We start from the raw sequence: 4,885 nt of genomic DNA, 5'->3' as shown, positions 1-4,885 counted from the left end.
CTAAATAAACACCCATTATAAAGTATATTGCATTGACTGGAATGCCTGCTTCAATGAAAGGAGCATGGAAAAGTTAGTGAATATCACTGTATTTGATATGGAAAATAGTTTAAAAAACACAAGGCTGAATAAAATTTGTTTCTCATCAGAGAAATTCAGGGTAGATGTATGTACCTAAATATAAGTCATACAATTATGAGGGCAAGCCCAGTTACATGCTTCTGAATTCATTAGCTGATAAATGTCAGTCTTCCACTATACTTAAAAATAGATTCAAAGAATTTACAAGGTTATTAAGGAGAGTTTTATGTACAATATTATTTTCACTTTAGTTTTTACAATTTATAAGCATAGTTCCCATTCTTTACCTAAAGTTATATATTCTATTTGAAAGATATTTACATTCTTTCTTAAACATCAACATTGATTTTGTCTCCTTTATACTTTGTAAACTTCAAAGATAAAATACAATTAAAAAGCAAGAAATTTGGCATCTGAAAGACTCAGTGGATATATATTTTTTTCAAATTGAAGATTGTGTATTTAAATAAAACCTTCAAAAGTTACAATTGACTTCCAAGGCCTTAAGTTCACATTTTATTGCTAGTTGCCATTTTTATTTGTGTTATCCACAAAGAAATTAGCAAGTTTTATTTATAAAACTAAATTGATATCTGTTGCTAGGAATGTATTTAGAGATGGCTACTTTGTAAAGTAATTTGTTAAAGCATCAAAGGTCTTTAATAGAGTTCATTCTCCTTGACCCTGAAATCCTAATTCTGATAGAATTAAAAGGAAATAATGTTCAACAATTAGTTTTAAGGAAATAATCCTTAACATGTAAAATGCTTTATAGGTAGATGTTTATTACATTGCTACTATTTTGAGAAACTTCAGAGATGGCATATATTACCAATAGGAGAATGATTAGGACAATAGAATTAAGCAGATCATTAATCACTCTGATCTTAAATACTATGTAGTAGATTGAAAATACTATGATTTTATAATGTTAAATGATAAGAACAATATAATCTAATATTTCAATTTTTATTTCCTGAAGGAGTCAATGAGTTATTGAATGAATGGACTTCAGTCATATCTGGTACATATTTTTTTCTACGCCTTTCTCATATGAGTAGAGTTAGAATAAATAAACACTAATTTGATTCATGACAGTTGGGGACAACAGCCAAAATGAGATTTGCATAAAAAAGGAAAAAACTGTCAAGTATATTGCATTGCCCAGGCTCTCATACAGTTTGGGAAATTATTTTCATTGCTGAAATAGAATTTTTAAAACATTAAGAAATTCTGTATACATTTCATAATTAATAAGAAGAAAAAATATCAATGACCATGATAACATGTTTAGAAAAATGTTTTTAAATTTTCCAAGAGATTTTAAAAATATCTCTCACAGATATTTGTCTGTAAGGTAGGCAACTAGTTAAATAATTTCTTTAGATATAAAACTATGACAAACTGAAATACTACTTCAACTGAAGACAGTTGAGCTTCATTACTGGATTCTGAGCTCTCAGAATGGGAGGGTAGAGTTAGTGATGTAAAAGATGAGGTGTTCCCTTGCACGCAGTTCTCCAACATTGACTTTTGGACTTTTTGTGATTTTTTTTCCTTGTTTGTGTCTATTAAAAGCCCCGATACTTGCTAGATGACACTTGTATTGGCCTGTTGTGAATAACACCTTGTCCAAATGATTCTCACTCTTCTGTGAGAAACACAAACACGTTTGGAAAACTGTCAAGTAGTTAGTCGAGGAATTCAAGCGCTGCCTGAATATTCTAGATCCCATCAACATTATATCTAAGTGAAAGTGAAATGATGTAGTTTCTATCAATAATTTTTCTTTGAACAGCAATATTCTAATTCCAAGGCAGTCTCAAAATAATCATGTATATTCCTTTTTATTTGGAATTATCATCAGAGTGATAATAGCATTTCAACCAAACTTGAATGCTTATAAGTGTTAAAAGAAAAACTATTGGTGTTTGTAGCATTTTTATCACACAGTAAATTCCATCCAATCACTATACTTTTCTGAGTTGTCTTACATGCTAGTACATGTTTTTAATGTTGTCTGTCTTTCTGTGCTGTTCCTGTAAGTTTGCTATTAAAATATATTAAACTGTAAAAAGAAAAAGAAAAACTATTGAATAATTATTAAAGAATGACAAACCTAAACTAAGAATGTTCCCAGCTAATAAGGATGCAGGGGTATCTCAATTTTAATGGCCAATATGAATGTTTTTACAGGAATTGCTAACATATTTATTCAAAAACATTTTGGTCATGTTGATTAATCTTCAATGAAAATGAAACACTGAATGCCTATATTTTCTAAGCATCATTATGACATACTTAAGATAGTTTGTTGTTATTATAATGATTTTGAGGAATGCTTTATTTCAAAGTCCACCCATAAGCTAACAAAACTGCTCAAATCACGAGACTATAAGCTCATAGACATAAAACAATTCTGAGAATTCATATTGTGTAATGTTTTTAACTTGTGGATAAGAAAAGTCATATAGAGGAAGGCAAAGTAAATTGGGCACTGTTGAATATTTAATTAGAGAGCCCAAAATATAATGCAGGTGCTTAGTTCTCAGAGAAAATCCATCAGATTGAGCCCACTAGTTCCCTTATTTAATATCTCTTTTTTTGTGATATTTAGGAGAACTGCTTGTTGTAGCACACCAATGTTAGCACTGAAAACCACTAGAAAAATAATACATAATAAAACCTGTAGAAAGTATCCAAGTGCTTCTGAAGTATCTAGGACCAGAAGGAGAAAGTGCACAAAGAGGGGCAGCTGTGAAAAATGAGTGTATGTCCTGCACTTATTTATTTCCCTTTGAGGACATTTATTGACTCTAGGTACAGGGTAAAAAGCTGAGAATCCTAAGTTTTGCCTAGATAGAGAATCACTGGTGGGATATAGAGAAAGAAGCCATCTTGGAGTTAGGCAAAAGAATACTAGATGGGTTAAGATGTGGTGAGAAGGAAGGATAAGGAACTAGGCCCCTGACACATACCTCATCCTCCCCTCAAGATATTTGCTGAATTCTGCAGCTGTAAGGAATAGGAGTACATGAAACAAAGCAGGAGCTTTGCGCAGTGGCAGTATCATAGCCAATGAGGTTTATCTGAGGAGCGATTATTGCTAATTGAAACAAAGCAGGACACCGTTAGTATTGGGAGAAGGATTTCCTTTGGAGCCCTACTGATGAGAGATGTTTAGGATAAACACCCACAAAAGGTCCCAGGGAAGATACCAGTTTCTACAATAAAAACAATGGGAATCTATGCTGTAAGAAGAAGGGTGAGCCAGGCATCCTGCAGGTGCCTGTAATCTAAGGATTCTGAGAGGCTGAGGCAGAAGAATCACAAGTTCAAGCCTAGCCTGGGTAATTTAGTGACTTAGGGAGATGCAGCCTCAAAAACAAACAAACAAACAAACAAATAAACAAATAAAAAGGGCTAGGAATGTAGCTCATTGCAAAGACCCTGGCTGCAATCCTCAGTATGGGAAAATAGACAAACAATCCCTCCTCCCCTAGGGGAGGCCTGAGATTTACTAAACCTGCCATCTTGCTAACCTGATAAGTGCTCAGCTTAATACTTGATTGGTTTAAAATGATAAATCTCTACTCTGCTGCCTAGTAGAGGAAAGTATGACCCTCTCTGAAAGAAGTTATAAGCTGAAGTCCTTACGCTTTTAAAAATATTCAAGGTCTATCATTTGCTCAAAAATAATTAGTCATGCTGAGGAAGAGGTCAAGGCCCCTCTACACACACAGGAAGTTAAAGAGAAGCCAAAACAACCAGTTGATTTAGATATTTAAATTATCAAAGACTTTAAAATAAACAAAATGTTTGAAAAATAGAAAAAGATAAAGTAGAAGAAGGAAAATGGGGCATATCAGAAAGTTACAACTTTCTATAAAATAGAATTAAACAGGAACTGAGAAATGATGCTGAAATTAAGTATTCAATAGATGGCTCTTATAGCATATTAAATGCAGCAGGACTCAGAATTGGTAACTTGTTCTATAGGTGAATAGAAAATAAGCATATTAAGGCAGAAGAGAAGCAAAACTTAAAAAAAAAATACACATAAATGATATGTAGGACCCAGAAAAAAATCTGTAATGTATTAGAGATTAAAGCCATAAATGACAAGAGAAAATGGAGCATAAACAGTATTTGATGAGGTAGTAGATGAAACTTTTAAGGATAAATTATTTTAATAATATGTATGTATGCATATATATACATACATATATATATATATATATATATATATACACACAACTAAAGGAATAGTAAAGAATAAAAAATCCCTTTTTAGACCACAGCCTCTTCCTCAAAGCCTCTTCTTGTAAGAATGTCTCCATCAGACTACTTTGGGTGGTAGTTCAGGGTCACCGCCACTTAGCTGTAGACCCACACATGTAAAGGATATATCCTGTGGTGCTATTTTCAAGATCCATACCATTTCTCCTCCCTTTCACGTGCTTAAGATGTTTACTCTCAACATCATCTTAGTAAATTAATGCACTGTTTTTGAAAGTCCTTATTAAAGACGAAAAACAAAATTAGTCTTTCCACATCAAAAAATATGTTAATTAGTCTGGCAGCTGTGCTCTTTCATGTTTCTAGATTTACTCTCCAGAGTTCTCCCCTCTTTTGTGTCTTGGAATGTTCAGATTATAGCAACAGGTTCCCACAGCAAGGTACTCCACAGCAGAGCACTAAAGCAGCCTTATTTCCTCACACACCACACGTTCTCTGCGATAAACCAGGTCCATGTCTTTGCATATTCCATTCTTTCTAAATTGTACTGGCCTTAGCCATATCT

General features: G+C 33.1%; 1 pseudogene; it reads left to right on the top strand.

Annotated features, from left to right (window-relative positions):
* Positions 1–3,130: 3,130 nt before the first annotated feature.
* LOC117286688 lies at positions 3,131–3,237 on the top strand (annotated as a pseudogene).
* The last annotated feature ends 1,648 nt before the right edge of the window (positions 3,238–4,885 follow it).

The sequence above is a fragment of the Fukomys damarensis genome, unplaced genomic scaffold (genome assembly GCF_012274545.1).
Source record: "Fukomys damarensis isolate Sample0158 unplaced genomic scaffold, DMR_v1.0_HiC HiC_scaffold_17, whole genome shotgun sequence".
Taxonomy (NCBI): domain Eukaryota; kingdom Metazoa; phylum Chordata; class Mammalia; order Rodentia; family Bathyergidae; genus Fukomys; species Fukomys damarensis.
This window is presented reverse-complemented; position numbering and strand designations above follow the sequence as displayed.